Source organism: Haliotis asinina, chromosome 8 (assembly GCF_037392515.1).
Source record: "Haliotis asinina isolate JCU_RB_2024 chromosome 8, JCU_Hal_asi_v2, whole genome shotgun sequence".
Classification (NCBI taxonomy): Eukaryota; Metazoa; Mollusca; class Gastropoda; order Lepetellida; family Haliotidae; genus Haliotis; species Haliotis asinina.
In genome coordinates, this window is record NC_090287.1 from 48,607,926 (window position 1) to 48,629,775 (window position 21,850).

At 39.5% G+C, this 21,850-nt stretch overlaps 2 protein-coding genes across 2 annotated transcripts in view; both read left to right on the top strand.

Annotated features, from left to right (window-relative positions):
- The window catches only part of LOC137294654 (ral GTPase-activating protein subunit beta-like), a 374,261-nt gene extending 360,181 nt beyond the window's left edge, over positions 1-14,080 (top strand). Inside the window, exon 31 of the mRNA XM_067825718.1 lies at positions 14,070-14,080. The gene's annotated coding sequence lies outside the window, so the exon portion shown is untranslated. The remainder of the gene's footprint in view (positions 1-14,069) is intronic.
- LOC137295284 (mucin-5AC-like) overlaps positions 1-21,850 on the top strand; it is a 70,096-nt gene that overhangs the window by 18,877 nt on the left and 29,369 nt on the right. The window lies entirely within an intron of this gene.

The window sequence follows — 21,850 nt, forward strand, 5'->3', positions numbered from 1 at the left end:
TTTAATGCAAATTTTAACGGTTTTATACAAAGCCGGAACTATGTCACTCGGTGTGTTTTTTAAGAAATCTAATACTTAGATTCACCTATTCTATCATATGAAGCTGAAAATATGGGGTTTTCAGCGGTTCGATTGTATAGAGAGAGTTCATCTTTTAGCCTGTAAAAAGTACCTCAATATAAGCCCAAAAAAACCCACCTAACTGTATGGTATATGGTGAATGCGGCAGATTCCCCTTATATATTAAATTCTTAAATAGGATGTTTATAATATTGGTTCAAGATTCTGAATATGCACGAACAACGTCTGCCAAAATTAGCTTACGATATGCTCTTAAACCTGGATTGTTTGGGAAAACATATTTGGGTAACTGATATCAGAAATATATTATTTTCTCACGGTTTCGGTTTCATATGGTTATGCCAGTTAGTTGGCGATGTGAATTGGTTTATAAATGAATTTCGCGTTAGATCAATAGACATGTTTAATCAAGAATTAGATTCAAGCTCACGATATGAAAATTACAGGATGTTTAAAACGTTACTTCAAACGGAAACATATTTATCAATAATTACAACATATAGCTTACGAACAATGTTTGTAAAATATCGTTTAGGTCTGTTATCGCTAATGATTAATGAGGGTAGAAAAAGCGCTGTCGATAAGGAAAGTCGATATTGTCCTTTATGTAACATGGGATTAGAAAATGAAATCCATTTCACACTGATATGTCCTTGCTGTGATGAATTAAGACAGAAATACATACCACACCCTTTTCTTCAAATACAACCCATTTATGCATATACGTCTTTGTTACAAAGCAATAACGAAACTATTATTGTTCAACTGCCTTTGTATATACATCATGCATTAGCAAAAAGAGATGCTCTTATTAAATGAATTGTATACCCTTAAATATATATGTAAATATTTCTTCTTCATTTAGGAGATAAACACCATGTGTTGGCCAATTGCCGGGTGTTATTGAGTATTTGAAGCACAGGAATGCATTTGGAACCGACGGCGTCAGCCGGAGGTTTCAAATGAAATATTCCCGTGCTTCAAATACTCAATAACACCCGGCAATTGGCCAACACATGATGTTTATCGACATTGTAAACACAAAAGTAAACCAAAGGGGTTTTAGTGTCTGCACTCGTTTACATCGAATACGGACACAGCAGTGAAGTGTCATCAGCTGGCCGTTTCAGCTGGTTCTCATGGCAGCATCTGGAGTTGCTCATTTGTGACGTCATTCTAACTTTACGTCACAATATGATTTGAATGACGTCACCACTGTTGATGACACAACAAAACAGTTGTTTACGTGTCAATACGCGGTGAATAGTCTTTCAGTTTCCGGGAATCTAATACCATTTAATCATGTTTTTCAACCAATTAGATTACAGAACACAGTAACTTTTGGTTTACAATGTAAGTCTGATGTATGTGGCCGGAAGCCTCACATACAATAAACATCTTTTGACTTTGACTTTGACTGTTGTTCCATCTCTACAGAATTCTTTCTTCTCCTTGGCAATTGGCTAGGTCACCAGTCGACCAAACATTAACTACTTTTAAAAAATCAGAAACTAATGAGTTACAATATGAACAAGATTACTATCAGTTAAAAAGTAAATATAGCAATTACAAATACTTATTTACCGACGGGTCTAAGGACGGTGGCGCAGTGGCTTGTGCCGCTGTCAGTGGATCTAGAACAATGTCTTCTAGATTACCGGATAACAGCTCTATTTTCACAACTGATGCAAACGCTATATAAACGGCTCTTAGATATATTCAGTGACATTCTAAACATAAACAATATATAATCTATTCAGACTCTCTTTCTTGTCTTCGGGCCATTAAACATTTTTCTTGTAAACATTCACTTTTAATAAATATTATTGAATTGTGTAATAATCTTGCTACTGGCCAGTACGTCATCGTCTTTTGTTGGTTACCCAGCCATGTTGTTATTTATGGGAATACAATAGCCGATTTTGCTGCAAAGACAGCACCCAACAAATCTGTGACATCATTTCTTATCCCATACTCTAATTACAAAGCTAGCATTAGAACGACATACGTAATCTTGTGCGAAAGAAGTGGGACTCCCAAGTTGGTATCAATAAATTACATGAAATAAAAACCTATATTGGCTACACCTACTTGGGTTGTCAGTCCAGATTTGAAGAGGTCATTTTGCGACGATGCCGTATTGGCCATACAAGATATTCTCATGCATACCTGTTCAAAGGTGGGGATCCCCCATTTCGTATCCATTGTGATGAGAGAGTCACGGTCAAGCATATCCTGCCTGACTGTGTTGAATTCTCAGTTGTTAGGGATAAATATTTTACTGTTAAAACAGTTAAAGATCTTTTAAACACCGTAAGTTCTCATTTAATTATTGCGGTTGCTTTTAAAGGAAATTGATTTCATTGCTGAATTAGTATGTTCTGTAGATAGATGTATTTTAATGATTGGTGGTTCAGATTAGTATTTAGAATAGTTAGTGACTGTACCCTCAACAGGGGTGAAGTGTTCTAAAATTATTGTCCTCCTGAAAGGGTACCAAAACATTCTATGTGAATTTAAGTCTTTCGAGTTTTTAATCGTAGTATTCTTCTTATTTTAATTTTTTACACTCGCCAGCTGCTGAAGGGATGGTGTAAATCCAACTAGGGTCCATGCAGGTAGCAAAGGTACTGTAAGTCCCCATGGTCCTCAGTGTTGTGATCTACCCTCAGTTGTTCTATAGCGATCTATAGCCCGTGTTCTGTATTGTATTGTCTGCTTTAATTACTAGAATGTTTTACCTTTCCATGCTAGTTGTATATCCGTGACAGTGATACCCTAGTTCTTTAACTGTCCATCGTGACAGGTTTTATTCTTCAAAATGTTTTCATTTTTCTCATATAAATTGTTTTCGTCACGAGGAGGCTGAGATATTGCCGATGGGATAATAAATATTAACCCACTCACTCCAAAACGTCATCTTTGTGTGATTGTAAACAGCTTCAGCAACAAGTTAAATTTCCCTCTTATTTGCCAAAACATCACCAAGAAAATATTCAAAGCAAAATGCAAGTGCAAGTAAGCGGAAAAGCATGCAATTTCGATCACTGTATTAAAGTGGCAAACGTTGTGTACAGACCAGTTCCGCCTAAGATGAAGAGAACTGGCCATTTGAGAACTACCCAGGACCTGGACCACTACATTCGGGTTGCTCACTTGCGTCATCGTCTTGCCTTGCTTGAGGAGAATTTCCGACCAAACTGTCAGAAAACGGTTCCGTGAAGTGGGGATTCGACCAGGAAGGCCAGTTGTCGCCCCTGTTTTGAGAGACTTTCATCAGCGCAATGTCCTGCGGTGATGTCGTTGAGTCCAGAACTGGTACGTTAGAAACTGGAGGCGAGTGTGGTTCAGTGATGTATCACGATTTCTTCTTTACATTCGAGATGGAAGAGAGAAAGGAGCGTTTGGCCTCTGATTGCATCCGACAGGTCAACAGATTGATGGAGGATGTGGTGTGGGGTGAGATATCAAGTACACAAAGATCTGATTTTGTGGTGGTTCATGGAAATTTGATTGCAAATCGGGAGAAGTCCCTGCACTTCACATGCTTCCGATTATGAACCGACAGAGTGAGTTGTTCCAGAATGACAATGTCACTTCACATATCTGACACGTCATGGTGCGCTACCATGTCAGTTCTAACGTCAGTGTCTTGCTATAGCCTTCCCGATCACCGGATCTAAACCTGATAGAGTACGCCTGTGGAAGGAATGTGACTGACGTGTGCGTCAACTTCAAAACACGCCTGAAACACTTCAACAATTGGCCATCCATTACTGGAAGAGTGAGGAAGAAACTCGACTTCCTCGACTTCCTCCCAGACTGTGCCGAGACGGTTTAAAGCAGTAGTTGCCTCCAATGGTGATTCTACAAAGTGATGACTTTGACGCCATCTTGTCATCCTCGATATTTGACATATACTGGCCAAAATTAGTTTGGTATATATGTAAATTTTGAAATCATTAATAGTGATATATTTATGTATTGACACACTAACAAGATATCAAACATAAAAATACCAATATCCCTAACTTCATAGCATATCATTAAATGACAGGAAACTATATGATATGCTGAGAGAATCCATGTATTGGCTCTTAATTCAATACATTATGCGACAAACTTTTAATAGAGCCTTTTTAAAAATCACATTGGATCGGAATACAACAAAAGCAGTTCTTCAAAACTGTCACTGTCTATTTTGGGGAGATTTATAGCTTTCTGAAGGTTTTCTTTGTTGTTGTTTTTGTTTGTTTTTTGCCACGGGTCAAAGGCTGTCGTCCGTGTAGCACAGTGGTTGCCTTTCCAGTTAGTGTAATATCCAAGCACAATACGACTTTTGAGTGAGTGAGTGAGTTTAGCATCACATCGGCATTATTGCAGCCATATCGTGACGAAAACAATTTGATTTATATCAGTACCAAAATAAAAAAACTGAGAAAAATCCTGTCATCAAAGGACAGTAAAAGACTAGACTACCACAGATATGAACAAAAAAACTAGCATATAAAACTAACACAATTTAATGAAAGAAGACAAAACGTTATAAAACACGGGCTATAGGTCACCAATAATTGAAGATGGATCGCCATACTAGGGTCCATAGGGACTTACAGTACATTTGCTGCCTGCATGAACCCTAACTGGATCTACATCATCCCTTCAGCCATGGCGATTATACTGAAATTTAGCCATTATTAAAACGACAAATACACTATGATTAAAAGCTTGGCAGGACTAAATTTACATAGAATGTTTTGGAACTTACGTACAATTTCAGGAGGACAATAATTGTACAATACTTCAGTCCCCTTTGAGGATACGAGGGTAACTATCGACAATTTGACCCCCTCCTCTAGATCCACGTGTACAAAAGTGATGTCTTATATACAACTAGACACCCTCCTCCAGATCCACGTGTACAAGAGTGGTGTCTTGTATACAATGAGAACTATCGTCAACTTTACACCCTCCTCTAGATCCTTGGTAGGGAATGCGGATTCTGACTGGGGATGCTTGATTTTGGGGCCGTCGTTGGTTTTGCTGGTTGAGGGTTTTAGCTTTGGTCAGCTGTACAAGGTTTTTGGGATAACCGAAAGTTGTCTTGGGGTGATCTGTCCCCAGTCAGAATCAGTATCCCCTACCAAGGGACCCGTGGAGTTCCCGGGGTTGACTAGGTCTTCAGCAACCCATGCTTGCCATAAAAGGCGACTATGCCTGTCGTAAGAGGCGACTAACGGGATCGGGTGGTCAGTCTCGCTGACTTGGTTGACACATGTCATCAGTTCCCAATTGCGCTGATTGATGCTCATGTTGTTGATCACTGGATTGTCTGGTCCAGACTCGATTATTTACAGATATAGCTGGAATATTGCCGAGTGCGGCGTAAAACTAAACTCACTCACACCCCTACCAAGGCCAGACTAGTCATCACATCAGCCGGCTTCCCAGGAAAACTACAAGCATAGATTCGGACGAAACTTTGAAGACCATCCTTAAGGCAAAAGGACGAGGTACCAACAACCAGACTATGCAAAACCCCCGCGGTTGCATATACCAACTAAACTGCAATTGTAGCAGTAGTTACATTGGAGAAACGCCATGCCCATTTGATATAGGACTCAAAGATCACGAAACATCATTTGAAAAGGCCGACAACAAATCTGCCCTTTCAGAACACATCGAAAACAACCCCACCCAATCCACTGACTGGCAACAGACTAATATCCTGGCTACCAACATTCACTATGGGCGCAACTACTAGACGCCATCGACATCAGGAGACCCCAGAAATTAATAGAGATCAAGGTGTATATCTCCCCAGTGCCTGGAACATCACAAAAGCGACCCCTGATGTCATTTAATCAGCTGTGTTGTGTTTACATCTCCCCATCATCATTGTTTATATATCGTCTATTTGATCTACCTCTTTGATCAGTGAGTGAGTGAGTGAGTTAATATTTAACGTCACATCGGCAATGTCTCAGCCATATCGTGACGAGAACATTTAATTCTGAAATGAAATATATGTATAGTATAAGACCCTGTCAACGAAGGACAGTAAAACAACTAGGATATCACAGTTTGAATTAAAACTAGTGTGGAAAGTTAAAACTAATATCACTATTCGGACAATACAATATAAAATCAGGCTATAGATTGCCAACAACCGAAGGTAGATCACCATAGTAGGGACCATGGGGACTTACAGTGCCTTTGCTACCTGCATGGACCCTAGTTGGAATTACATCATCCCTTCAGCTGTTAGCAATTTAGACACATTTAGCCAAAAGTTAAAAATACACAAATACTACGATTAAGAACAATGGAAAGTCTAAATTGACTGTGAATGCTTTTGGACTTACGTACCCTCTCAGGAGGACAATAATTTTACAATACTTCAACCCCCTTTGAGGGTACAGCCACCAACAATTCAAGTTACTAATCCAAACTTCCAATAATTAAAATACATCTATTTACACGAAAGGTTTTCAAAATTCAACCAAGAAATCAATTTCTTTTAAAAAACCAATAATTAAATGAGACCCAACACTGGTAAAAAGATCCTTAATTGTTTTAACTGTATAATACTTATCCCTTGTGATGGAGAATTCAACACAGTCAAGCAGGATATGCCTGACTGTGACTCTCTCATCACAAGGGATACAAAACGGAGGATCCTCACCTTTCAATAGGTATGCATGAGTATATCGTGTGTGGCCAATACGACATCGTCTTAAAATAACCTCTTCAAATCTGGACTGACATCCCAAGTAGGTGTAACCAATATACGGTTTTATTTCATGTAATTTATTTATACCTACTTGGGTGTCCCACTTCTTCTGCATCAGATCACGGATGTAGGTTCTAATGCTAGCTTTGTAATCAGAGTATGGAATAAGAAGTGGTGTCACAGATTTGTTGAGTGCTGCCTTGGCAGCAAGATCGGCCATTGTGTTACCAGAAATGCCTACGTGGCTTGGTAACCAACAGAAGACGATGTCGCATTGGCCAGTAGCAAGATTATTATACAATTCAATAATGTCAATTAAAAGTGGATGTCTACATGATAAATTTTCAATCGCCTGAAGACAAGAAAGAGAATCGGAAAAGATTATATATTGTTTATGTTTAGGGTGTCTTTGAATATATTTGAGAGCTGTTAATATGGCGTTAGCTTCTGCTGTAAAAATAGAACTATTATCTGGTAATCTAGAAGATATTGTTCTGGATCCAATGACAGTGGCACAAGCCACTGCGCCACCGTCCTTGGACCCATCTGTAAACAAGGATTTATAACTGCTATATTTATGTTTCAATTGATGATATTCTTGCTTATACTGCAATTCATTCGTTTCTGATTTTTTAAATGTAGTTAATGTTAGGTCAACTTGTGGTCTAACTATCTGCCAAGGAGGAGAAGAAAGGAGACGGGAGGGAGCTATGTTTTCCAGCTGAATGCCGGCTGAAGAAAGAAAAGGTTTAATTCTGTGTCCTAGAGGTGGAATAAGAGAAGACTTTTTGTTATATAAATCCTCATAAAGAGGGTTAAAGACACAATTAAATGCAGGGTTAGATTTGTTAGAGTATAGTTTTGTAGCATATTGTAAAGATAATTTTATACGTCGCTGAGTGAGAGATGGCTCATCTGCCTCGACATAGAGACTGTCAACGGGAGAAGTTCTAAAAGATCCAAGACATAATCTTAGACCTTGATGATGGATAGAATCTAACATTTTCAGGCTGCTTTTACAGGCTCCGCCATATACAATGGAACCATAGTCAAGTTTGGAGCGAATGAGTGATCTGTATAAGTGAAGTAGGGTGGTTTGATCGCCTCCCCATTTTGAATTGGAAACAACTTTTAACAGGTCGAGTGCCTTCAAACATTTAACTTTAAGGGATTTAATATGCGGCAAGAACGTCAAGTGGGAGTCAAATATAAGACCCAGAAACTTGGCCTCCTTTACAACTTTAATAGGTGTGCCGTTTAGATACAGTTCAGGGTCCTTATGTGGTTTGTATTTACGGCAGAAATGTATACAGTTAGTTTTAGGCTTAGAAAATTTAAAGCCGTTTTCCAAACACCATTTATTTATCTTGTTTAGACACAACTGCATTTGCATATGCATATTTTTACCACGACAAGAAATATTAAAATCATCCACAAATAAAGATCCATCTATTAAATCATTTAAAACTTTAGATAGACTGTTGATCTTGATGCTAAAAAGAGTGACTGACAAAATACTGCCTTGTGGAACACCCTGATCCTGATTGTAATGATCAGACAGGGTAGAACCCACACGGACTTGAAATTGCCTGTTATTTAAAAATTTAGCTATGAATTGAGGCAAACGACCTCGCAAACCGAAATCATGTAAATCTCTCAGAATGCCATATTTCCAGGTTGTGTCATATGCCTTCTCAAGGTCAAAAAAGATAGACACAGCATGTTGTTGATTAATCAGCGCATTTTTAACAAATGATTCTAAACGCACTAAGTGATCGATTGTTCTTCTGTTTTTACGGAAACCACATTGTATGTCTGCGATAAGGTTATTGGTTTCCAAGTACCAAACAAGTCGATTATTTATCATGCGTTCCATGGTCTTGCAAACACAGCTAGTTAGTGAAATAGGTCGATAATTGGACGGATCCGTATGATCACGTCCAGGTTTAGGTATTGGTACTACTATGGCGTCACGCCATGAATGAGGAAAGTTACCCGATGTCCAAATCTCATCAAAAATATTTAGAAGAGTTTCTAGGCAGGATTCTGGTAAGTGCTTCAGGAGTTGATAATGTATGTTAGCAGTATCATGAGCTTGCTCAAGAGCAGTATGGAGCTCATGAATAGAAAAAGTTTCATTATAATCTTCCCCATTATCTGACTTGAAATTAATAGTTTTCTTTTCTTGTTGCTTTTGATACTGCTGGAATTTAGGTAAATAATTAGAAGAGGAAGAGTGTTTAGCAAGAGTTTCGCCTAGTTTATTTGCGATATCTGATTTATTCGTAAGTAACTGATCTCCATGTTTAAGATGATGGACAGTAAATTTAGTACCTTTACCTTTAATTTTTTGGACCATGTTCCATACCTTGGACATGGGTGTCCGAGAATTTATTTTGGATACATAATTTTGCCAAGATTGACGTTTGTTCTGTTTAAAAGTACGTCGTGCTTTAGCATTTAAAATTTTAAATCTATTTAAATTATGCACCATAGGATGGCGACGGAAATAATGTTCTGCTTTTTTCCTTGCCTTCCTAGCTTGTTTGCACTCATCGTTGAACCATGGTTTTCGTATATGTGGAACTGCAGAGGACTTCGGTATACACTCATCAGCTATGGAATTCAGTTCATCAGAAAAGCATTTAATAGCATCGGGAACGTCAATAAAACGTTCAGGTTTAAGTTTTTCAGCACACAGTGTTTGATATAAAGCCCAGTTAGCCTTTTTAAAATTTCGCCTTGATGATGGAGGAACATCAGATGGAGTTACAGCTTTTAATACAGTAGGAAAATGGTCACTTCCACAGAGGTCATCGTGGACTGACCATTCGAATTCATTTAGTAGTTCTGAACCTGTCAATGACAAGTCAAGAGCAGAATAGGTCCCTGTACCAGGGTGTAAATATGTGCTGGAACCATCATTATAAATACATAAATCATTGTCAGAACAAAAGTCCTCCAATAACTTACCTTTAGTGTTTGTAGTTACACTTACCCAGAGTGGGTTATGCCCATTTAAATCTCCCATTATAATACAGGGCTTCGGGAGTTGGTCATACAGGGCTTGAAGATCAGTTTTGGCAAAAGTCGAAGACGGCGAAATATAGAGTGAGCATAGCGTAAACGCTACATGTAAAGTAATTCTCACAGCAACAGCCTGCATATTAGTATTTAGTGAAACAGGGCTTTGAATAACGTTTTGTCTGACTAGAATGGATGACCCGCCAGTGGCCCTATCACCCGGAGGTGAAAAACAATGATATGCATTAAATTGACGAAGGTCAAATGTATCTGTTTGTTTTAAATATGTCGCTTGGAGACATATCGCTGAAGGTGTAAAATCCTGGACTAATAGCTGTAATTCATGTAAATTAGTCCTCAATCCTCTGCAGTTCCACTGTACAATATTATTGGAATAAACTATCTTTTGGGGGGATTTATTGGGGATCTACCCCGCACTCTTTTGGAGGGCGACAAGCTATGTGCCCTGGAATGGACGTTTTCAGAAACGTCCATATCTTCAAGAGACCCATACTTATTGTACAATTGAATTTTATTTTGTGATCCTTTAGGAGCTCTGCCACTTTGTTGTTTTGAAGCATCAGGCTTAGGCTTTGGTTTACTTTTCACCGTTTGTTGACTATCAGCTGTCGATTTGGATTTTGAGTGTGACTGAGATGATGATGATTTGTGATCAGAAGAAGACTTTGATGTACCAGGAAGTAATTCCTCAGTCTGGGATGATATAGCAGGGTACAAAAGCTGTGGAGAGTCGCAATTTACCCAGGTCAAGGTAGTTTGGCATCCTGTGGATGATTTTGTTATTTTAGAGGTAGACGCCGATGATGTTTTTGCTACCGTAGCATAACTCTCTGGAAGATTAGACCTCTTTACCAGTGTTTTTGCCTCAGAAAAGGAGATATTCTGAGTAAACTTTATTCTGTCAATCGCCATTTGCTCTTTCCAAATTGGACACTGTTTCGAAGAAGATGAGTGATCGCCTGAGCAATTGGTGCATTTTTTAAAATCACTGTTACAATCTTCTGTTGTGTGTGTCTTCTCACCACAGTGAGCACACACAACAGACAATGTACAGGTAGATACACCGTGTCCGTATTTCTGGCATTTAAAACACCTGAGCGGGTTGGGGATGTATGTTTCAACTTGGATGTTACAGTAGCCTGCCTTTACTGACTTAGGAGTGTTTGGAGACGAGAAGGAAAACAGATACGTGTTTGTTTGGATAGTTTCATTATTTTTCCGGGTTGAAAAACGCTTGACATAAAGCACACCTTGATCTTTCATTTCGCAGGCTATGTCAAGTTCGGACATGTCAGCAAACAGTCGATCACGATCTCTGACAATACCTTTACTTGTGTTCAGGGTTTTGTGAGCAGAGACCGTGACCGGAATGCCCACGAAAGATTTAATACTCATCAGATTGGTCGCTTGCTGTTTTTTCCCGCACTCAACTAGCAGTGCACCCGAACGTAAGCGTCTAATGTTTTTAACATCCCCTGCAATACCTTGAATACCCTTAGATACTGCAAAAGGGTTCAACTGTAATGGTTTCTTGTCAGGAGTTTCAATTACAAGGAAACGTGGCCAATATTCAATCGATGCAGACGGTCTGTGCTCAGTATCAACAGGATCAATATCAAGTGGACGTTTTGTTTTTTTTGTTGGGATTTCATAAGCCATGGTTAGTGTAATACGGTTCATCATCCGAGCTCCCCACCCACCACGGAGTATCACAAGGACAATGCTAAAAGCAAGTGGGTCTCCAACTTGCAGCACCAAGGATACCCGGATGATATACTCCAGCAGAAGCATTATGAATAATTAATCTACCAGATTGGCCCATGAGCCATCGCCTTCTGGGCATAAGACTCTAGGCAAGGTAAGAACTTCAAAAATGCATTTCAAACTCAGAAGATATCGATGAACAATAAGGCCAAGACCGAAATTAAAATGTCCAAATAAAATTTGTGCAATGGCATGTATATGTAGTCCATGCACAGGGCTTGGCATGACCAGCCGATTGGTTGAATCGGGCCAATTCAACCACCCGTCTAGGTGAAGTAAGGGCCGAAGTGGTGTGTTAGGCAAACAGAACATGGTCAAAGGCCCAGTTGCCCTCAACCACCAGGATCCCGTCCTCCATCGACATGGGACGCAACCCACGGCAAACAGGTTGCCCAATTTAGTCGCCTCTTACGACAAGCAATGGGGTGCTATGAACACATTCTGTCCCGGGTCCACACGGGATCTTTGATCAGATACACATATACACCCCTGACTTCCTGTAAATCTAATTATCTGTATATCACTCTGCTGTGTACACATCTGTTAACTGGCTTTATAACTGCATTTGATCTGCTCTCTGTGGTGTGTCTGTATATACATGTATTTATCTTCTTCCAGTAAATACTGGTATTTATTACCCACGTGGTACTTCGTAAAGGTGTTTCATAACAAAGTGTTATGACACATATGTGTCATAACACCTTCGAGTGATTTGATTGGCTAATGCGTGAACTTTGACATTGCTGGTACTGCTTTCATCACTCATCCCTTTCATGATTTTCATTCAAGTTTTCACACCTGAGAGCATGTAATTTGTAAAACGAAAACACTTCTATGGAATTAGATAAAATTTATTTCATTAAGTGGGGTTACTAGCATTATTTCCAATTCTATCATAACTCAAGTTTCTATAATAAAAACGAAAATAAAACAATCTATAACAATACGTAAACAAATACGTCTAGTAGGCCTCTCATGAGTGTAAACAAATATGGCATCGCCCGTAAAAGTTATTGATTTCGTCAAAATTGACGGACAATTGGTTGGAAGAGTTGTGAATATTATCAAGAGATTGAATACCTTCTGCGTGTATGTTGTCACGACTGCACAGTAACACACAACATCAAAAGACGAGCGGCGCTCTTGTGTCTCTATCACTGTCACTGTCAGTCGCATCCATTCGCGTCCTCCCGCACAAACATATTGTCACTGCCATGCCTCCCGTGGTTTCTTATGTAGGGATCAAAAGCACTTCCCCGATTCTGAACACAATAGGCTTGAAATCGTCTTCGTTCGAGGTTGCAGGCTGTGTTTTCAGACCCAATTTTCGGTGGAGTCCTCAACATAAACATCGAATCTCGACAAGTGGGAATTGCAAGCCGAGATGAGAAGGCGTCACTGGCATCCTGCGCAAAGCGTCGCCGAATTATTTTGAAGAGATTCAAGATTTTATTGCAGTATTATAGGCCTCCAGCCCAGAGTACGTGATTCACACATAAGCATTTTTCCAAAAACACATATCCATCAATAAATAGTCAAGTCGAACATTATCAATAATATATACAATGATAGCGAGTGAAGTGCTCATAGTATATGGTTACGCCATCAAGTAATACAGATCAAACCATATTGGCAGTGCAGTATACAGTGATCATAGAAATTGTGATGATAGTGAATGAAGCGCCCATAAACTCCCTTTAAATAATTTTGTCTTTACACACTGCAATAAGCTTGTCTTTTCAGGTGACATTTCATAATATACAAAAATAAATGTTCACACACAGAGCTGTCTCTCATTACTTTCGCAAAATTTGTGAAGATTACCACTTATGCTAATGCTTGGCAAAAACTTATTTATTTATGTAAGTAACATAGAATTATAAGGTGAGCTTCATCCTCAACAACATTAAGCATTTTTTCCAAAAATACATATCCATCATTAAACATTCAAGTCAAACATTAACAATAATATATACAATGAAAGCGAGTGGAGTGCTCCTAGTATATGGTTATAGCATCAAGTAATACAGATCAAACCATGTTGGCAGTACAGTTTACAGTGATCATTGAGATCTGATGATAGTAATTGAAGCGCTCATGAAGCTGTCTTTCATTACTTTTACAAATTTGTCAACATTGCAAAGGCTACTTGTGCTAATGTTTGGCAAAAACTTATTTCTCAAATTATTATACAAGTGACATGAAGTTATAAAGTGAACTTCGTCCTCAACGACCATAACATTCAGATTATCATAACAATATTTACAAACTCACTCTTCTCTCGAAATTCCTCCCCATTGCCCTGTCTCAACTGCTAGTTTGTGATTACCACATCTAAATCTGCTAAGAGCAATTCGTAAACTTCTACTTTTAATATCATACAAATACCTTTCAGGCTCTAACAGCGATTTAATGAGGGAGTAATTTGTGAGTTTACTGGTTTCACTCACAGACAGTGCCCATGTTTGCCTCCAACAATCCTGCAGCCTTTCTTTGACATTTCTAAGGAAAAGATAGGAATCTCCAACACCTTGCTCCAACCATACAACTCCAAAATCTAACATATTCAGTAGATGTTTAATTCTTGAGGCCCATGTGGGTCTTCCAGCCTCATCCAACTGATGCAACATCAAGTAACAAACCTTAGGATATCTGTTGCTGGGCATATACAAGATCTTAAGCCAGTATTTAATGGAGTTGAACATAGTGGTGACATGTAATGGATACCTTCCGCCGAATTATTTACAGACATACAGTTCCCTGTTATTCACATTCATCTTTGCTGTTGAGTTTGCCGCTCCTACTTAAATGCTCCCTAGAATCTTCTTCTTAGGGAACACTTCTCAACATGCCGACTAACCCGACAGTGGTGGCCGACTGACGTTCAGGCAAGCTTTCATAATTTGGATCTGTGGTTGTAATCTTTGATGAAATCGTTAGATATTCAAAGATAATGACTTATCGGTGTCATCTGTCATGTGTGAAGGTCGGGTGTTTTGTTCAATTTGTTGGTGTATAGGAGAATGTGGTACAATGAATTTCAGAATAGGTTATACTTAATCCCTTGTTAATCCCCCCACTGTCAGTTAACCATGGGTAACTGCTTCACATCCTGAAATTAAGGCAGGGAGCACAGTGAGGTGCCTTCATGCCGTCATTTGTTGTATAGTGGTCTCCACTGTACAGTGGTCTCTGTCAATACCGGCATCACCGGACCAAACAAAAATGCCGGTTTTGACAAAGTTCCGGTAAAGGCAGTTTGCCTCATGACACCGACGCAGAACGGAAGTGTCTCGTTAGCATTAACAACATTTTCGAATAAGGAACAAGGCAGTGTCAGAATTCAGTCATTTATTACTCATTCAAATAATAACAAGGTTGTTCACATTGTAAAAACGTCACTGATCTTGCTTTGTATTTTCTGTGCCGATGCCTCGAGTGCAATGTCCTCACATGATGTAGAGATCGTACTTGCTGGCTGGATGCACAGTGTTTGATCTGAGCGCACATTCTCAAAACTTCACTTACAGTCAGTTTATGAAACACATTTTCGTCTTCAACTTCGACTTCATTCTCTTCTTCATCGTGACACTTGCTCTCAGTCTGTTTTACTTGGGTTATCAAGTCTGTTTCGAATTCACTCAAATCGGGAATTTCAGTAGGCAAATCGTCATCACACCCGACATCTTCATTGAATGTACAGCTTGTAGCTTCCTTGTGTATCGTGGCCACTAATGTAGCTAGGGGAATGGTGTCTTCTTTGTCGTCACTGCAAACAATTTCAAACACACCAAATCCACATGAAGCAAAACACGTGCGAATAGTGAGGGGTGTTGTCTCATTCCACGCTCTTGCGGTCCAGTACACTGCATCTAACACCGTGATTGCTTTGCACAGATGATCATTGCTGGTACATGTGTCCATTCTACAGACAAGTGATCTCAACACATATCGACGATAACGCGCCTTAAATGCACGGATTATGCCTTGATCTAGAGGTTGAAGAACTGACGTCGTGTTTGCAGGAAGGTAGCAAAGTTTCACGTTACTCAGGCTAAGGCCATGGTTGTGGGAAGGGGCGTTGCCCATGAATAATAAAATGTTTCTACTTTGTCTTCGCATTTGCCGATTAAGCTGTTCCAACCAATCACGACAGAGGACAGACGTCTTCCAAGCTTTGTGATTGGCTTTGTAGTGATTGCAGTTTGATTTGCATTCCAGAATTGGGTGAATCTATAATGAGGCACGTGACGTTATGGACAACGACGTCGGGTTTAATGCATATGGGGACGTTTGAGTGTAGATTCTTGCACTATTGTACAACTAATAGTGAGTACAACCAAGTAATTAGAAGTATATCTACATAGTTTGTCATGATAAACTGCACATTAACATTAACAACACCATGCAATTGAACAACAAGTGGCACATGACTGGACGAGGCCAGATATGGGAGGAGAATGATTCCGGCTTGGTCAGTTTCTGCTTGAGTGTGGTCGAGATTTTCCTCTTGGCAAACTCTTAGTAGAATACTGATTGAGGTTAGTAAAGCAATGCAACTGTTGGTATAGCTCATGTTCTACGTCCTGACTGATAGAACTAATGTTCTTGGTGCGCTAGGTCTGGTCTGAGATGACACCAGACTTAGTTTTGGAAAGAATGGTTGGAGTTGAAAGGAATGATTGTACAGTACGTTTTCTGTGGACTGTGGTTTGGATGCCTCTACCGACGTATCTCGATACAAGGACGTTTGGGTAGTCGAGTTTGTTTTTGTTCTCTGTATCCACAGTGAGTTTGACTATTCAGATATGCTAGATGTTCAGGTGTTTGAGTAGTGAGAGCGCATGCACGTCTTTTCTGAGGATAACAAAAGTGTCGCCCATCTCCCTGTACCAGCAGATAGCTGAGGATGTGGATATAGCTTCTTCTTAAAATGGTTCATTTTGACCTCTGCTCGGATGGGGGAAAGAGATCCCATGAACAGAGCATCTATCAGAGGATTAATATTTGTTAATAATCACAAACTGTTGTAAGTACTTCAGTGCTGCTTTTGATCTTCATGGCCTTAAACCTTTATCATGTAGAAAGCATACTGAAAGCATACGTCCCATTCCGAACAATTTCAGCTATGTGGTGTGAACATTAATTTAGCACCGCTCACTTCAGCTAAGGACACCCAAGTTTCTGTGTTCCTGATAGATTGAACCCTGAATATGAGCCTGGAAATAAATTTGATCTGAGCCAGATTACATAACTCCTATTTAAATATTCCTTCATTGGCTTCCTATTGCATAACGGCTCTAAGCTGATCTGAATAAGTTCTCAAACGATAACCTGGTACAAAAGGACTAGGCCCCTTATTTACAGTGAAGCCCGACATTGCTGCTCGCTGCCATATTTCTAACTGCTTTTACAACTTAATCCGGCATGTATATCATTTCTATCCTACGCGTTACTTGTGATTGAAAGCAATACAGCAAACACCGGAACACAAATGTTAAGTGTTTGGAAGCTCTTACCCTGGAAGTTTCAGTCATCTTCCACAGGCAAGTCGTAATGGCTAATAAGTCTTCTATTGCATCGAGATGTGCCACATGGTTCTCTCCTCGCTTCCCAGACAGACGTTCGATCGCCCTTATGTACACATCCTCCTAACATCAAGGTGTGTCGGATGGTCCTCACCACGCTCCCCAGACAGACGTACGATCGCCTTTATGTATACATCCTACAAACATCAAGATGTGTCGGATGGTTCTCTCCTCGCTTCCCAGACAGACGTACGATCGCCCGTGTGTATACATCCTCCTAACATCAAGATGTGTCGGATGGTTCTCTCCTCCCTCCCCAGACAGACGTACGATCACCCTTATGTATACATCCTCCTAACATCAAGATGTGTCGGATGGTTCTCTCCTCCCTCCCCAGACAGACGTACGATCACCCTTATGTATACATCCTACAAACATCAAGATGTGTCGGGTGGTCCTCACCAAGCTCCCCAGACAGACGTACGATCACCCTTATGTATACATCCTCCTAACATCAAGATGTGTCGGGTGGTCCTCACCAAGCTCCCCAGACAGACGTACGATCGCCCTTATGTATACATCCTCCTAACATCAAGATGTGTCGGGTGGTTCTCACCACGCTCCCCAGACAGACGTACGATCACTCTTATGTATACATCCTCCTGACATCAAGATGCGCCAAACAATAAGTCAAGCTAAGAGAGAGAAATCACAAGGTATTCCAGTTGAGGTTTTGGAAAAATGACATTTGTATAACTGATTTTCATAAACTGTTTCTACGTGTTATAGGCCTGGTCATGCACCCTCCAGCTGAACCCAGGGTATCATTGACCTCTCATTATCATTGTAACAAAATGGCTGGGTTTTTTCGTGGTGATATACAATTGGAAGGCTTAGCTGAGAGTTATACTTGCGGCTTTACTGCTGGGTCTGAAGTTCATAGGTGACTTCATGGTATGTAACCAGCTGCTTTCCCATGTTTTGTTTTAGCACTCCACGTCATGACTGTTGATGTCAGTGTGAGCATCTTCATATAAGACATTGGGTAAGGACCTGTGCAAGTTGCAAACATGTGCAAACTGGTTCTGAAGAGGAAGCTGGCAGCTGTGATAAGAGTGATGAGGATGACATATATGCTGAATGGACACTGTCGTCAAATGCATCAAAATAAGCAGGTAAATAATGTAAACACGAAATGTATTTGATATTTTATTTACAAATCTCGATGTCCATTGAATCAGAAAGGTGGTGATTTAACTGTTTGGTGCAAGTTAGTTAAAGGTCACATGCAACCAAAAAATCAAACATAATTAAAGCACAATTATCACTTAGTCATGATATATGAAATGCATTGCTGATGAAGAAAAAAGACCAAATAAACAAAATTATAAGCGTATAATCGCAAATCCAAAGTGCAATATTTTGTACTTGGATTTATCTCCCTCGAAACGATCGCAATGCGATACCGAATCCAGTCAGAACCGGTGGATGTGCACTCAAGTGTAACGGGGCTTTTTCAATGGCCGATACGCTTAGACGGTTCTTTGTTTATGGCTTATATGCTCAATAGGTGGTCAGTGATTGAAGTTCTGCATTGTACATTGTCATTGACAGACAGACAGACAGACAGACAGACATAAAAGTGTATATAAACCAGACATTGAGTTTTCCCTGTGACAGAGTCTGCCTATCACAATCAACATGTTTTTATGTAACGAGTAGATTATTTACTTGTTTGTGTACACAACCAAAATTAGACTACTGCTCACGACCTCATACTCCGGGCAGACATACTGCTTCAAGCTCCGCGAACCTATTCACTGCGCATGCGTTATAAGCGTAGCGCATCATAGATGTTGAAACCACTTTTTTCCCCAGCGCTGAAAATTCATGAAAACTGTGAAAAGTGCAAGATACTAAATATTTCTTTGTACCATCTACCACTCTTTGACAAAAAAATACTAAAAAAGACTTCATGACTACTAAGTGTTTTGTAACTAAGTGTTTCGCCTCAGAGGTCAAAGGTCAGTTTTATTAAATAACTGCCACGAATACTTTGCTATAACATGACAACATTATAGCCACATGTAGGACTGTTGAAAAAAATCGATCTCCCTTTGTACTCGCAAGTGGTACCAATCACCATCATTTTAACTCTTGGATCAAGGCGGTAGGCAGTCGTTTAGGCGGTATGGAGTCATGTTTCAAAGAGCATTAAGATATAAGCGGAATGTTTTAACGTTAAGATATAAAGGGATTATATAATTCAACATAAATATATAATCGTATTTGGCAAGGCACTGACAAGACATTTGAAAATATAGCATTTAAATATTTTGTTTTCTTTACTGAAACCTGTTTCTATCAGTGAATTGTGATTTGATACCCTAAACTGAAGACCTGGAACAAGAATATGTTTGGGAAGGAAGGTGTAGATTTCAAAGCATCTATTTCCTGTTTGTCCTCAGAGTCTTCTTTCTGCAAATGACGTGACAATGAACTCAGGACTAGTGCTGTTTCTCCGGACTGCTGTGATCTCCGAGTCGAATTGTGGCGGTCACGGCTTCTAACCAATGTAAATCAATATATGTTGTAAATGTTTTAAAGCGCTACTAAAGAGTAACAGTCGGTGTCATAACAGTTGATCTTCTCCCAACAAATTAATTTTATCAGCATATACTCTGAACACACTTTATACATTAAAGTAAAGGCTTACGTGGACTTCATAAAATACCTGAGCTAATATTTCAGTAATTTCATGAAATGTCTGGACATTTCAATGCATAAAACTCCCGTGGGTCACACTGATTTAATAAAATTACTGACTCTTTTAGGGATTACGTGAAATCCATGTTTTCATACATTCCCTGTAACACGTACACATGTACAGGTTTTACCTGGTGTCAAGAATACAACATGATACTTTTGACCGCTTTCAAAGTCCCATGTTGAGTATATACATACAAGTCCCATGTTGGGTATATACATACAAGTCCCATGTTGGACATATACATACAAGTCCCATGTTGGGTATATACATACAAGTCCCATGTTGGGTATATACATACAAGTCCCATGTTGCGTATATACATACAAGTCCCATGTTGGACATATACATACAAGTCCCATGTTGGGTATATACATACAAGTCCCATGTTGGGTATATACATACAAGTCCCATGTTGGACATATACATACAAGTCCCATGTTGGGTATATACATACAAGTCCCATGTTGGGTATATACATACAAGTCCCATGTTGGACATATACATACAAGTCCCATGTTGGACATATACATACAAGTCCCATGTTGGACATATACATACAAGTCCCATGTTGGGCATATACATACAAGTCCCATGTTGGACATATACATACAGGTCCCATGTTGGACATATACATACAAGTCCCATGTTGGACATATACATACAAGTCCCATGTTGGACATATACATACAAGTCCCATGTTGGGTATATACATACAAGTCCCATGTTGGACATATACATACAAGTCCCATGTTGGACATATACATACAAGTCCCATGTTGGACATATACATACAAGTCCCATGTTGGACATATACATACAAGTCCCATGTTGGGTATATACATACAAGTCCCATGTTGGACATATACATACAAGTCCCATGTTGGACATATACATACAAGTCCCATGTTGGACATATACATACAAGTCCCATGTTGGGCATATACATACAAGTCCCATGTTGGACATATACATACAGGTCCCATGTTGGACATATACATACAAGTCCCATGTTGGGTATATACATACAAGTCCCATGTTGGACATATACATACAAGTCCCATGTTGGGTATATACATACAAGTCCCATGTTGGACATATACATACAAGTCCCATGTTGGACATATACATACAAGTCCCATGTTGGACATATACATACAAGTCCCATGTTGGGCATATACATACAAGTCCCATGTTGGACATATACATACAGGTCCCATGTTGGACATATACATACAAGTCCCATGTTGGACATATACATACAAGTCCCATGTTGGACATATACATACAAGTCCCATGTTGGGCATATACATACAAGTCCCATGTTGGGTATATACATACAAGTCCCATGTTGGGCATATACATACATGTCCTATGTTTGGTATATACATACAAATCCCAATTTGGACATATACATACAAGTCCCATGTTGGGTATATACATACAAGTCCCATGTTGGGCATATACATACATGTCCCATGTTGGTTATGTACATACAAGTCCCATGTTGGACATATACATACAAGTCCCATGTTCGACATATACATACAAGTCCCATGTTGGGTACACGTACATATAACATATGGTGCATTTGTACCTAGGCGTAGACTAATTATCTGTTTGCGTGCCAACACTAGAAAGGAAAAAAAATAATTAAAAAGGCCCAGTCTATCTCATGTTGCCGATATTCTCCGAATTTAAATATTTTTAATGCATCGTGAAATCTTGACTAGCATTTCTCTGTTGTCAAAGTCGCCACAGCAAGATTGACTATTTGGCTATCATGGCCGATCAAGCTTACAGTACTAACGTTCTACTCCTGTGATAACAATCCTTGTTACATGTCATAGAATTTTATCATATCATCTCCTAAGATAACCAACCATCTATTCAACACGACAGCAGGACAGCGTTGTATGGCCATGCCGACCG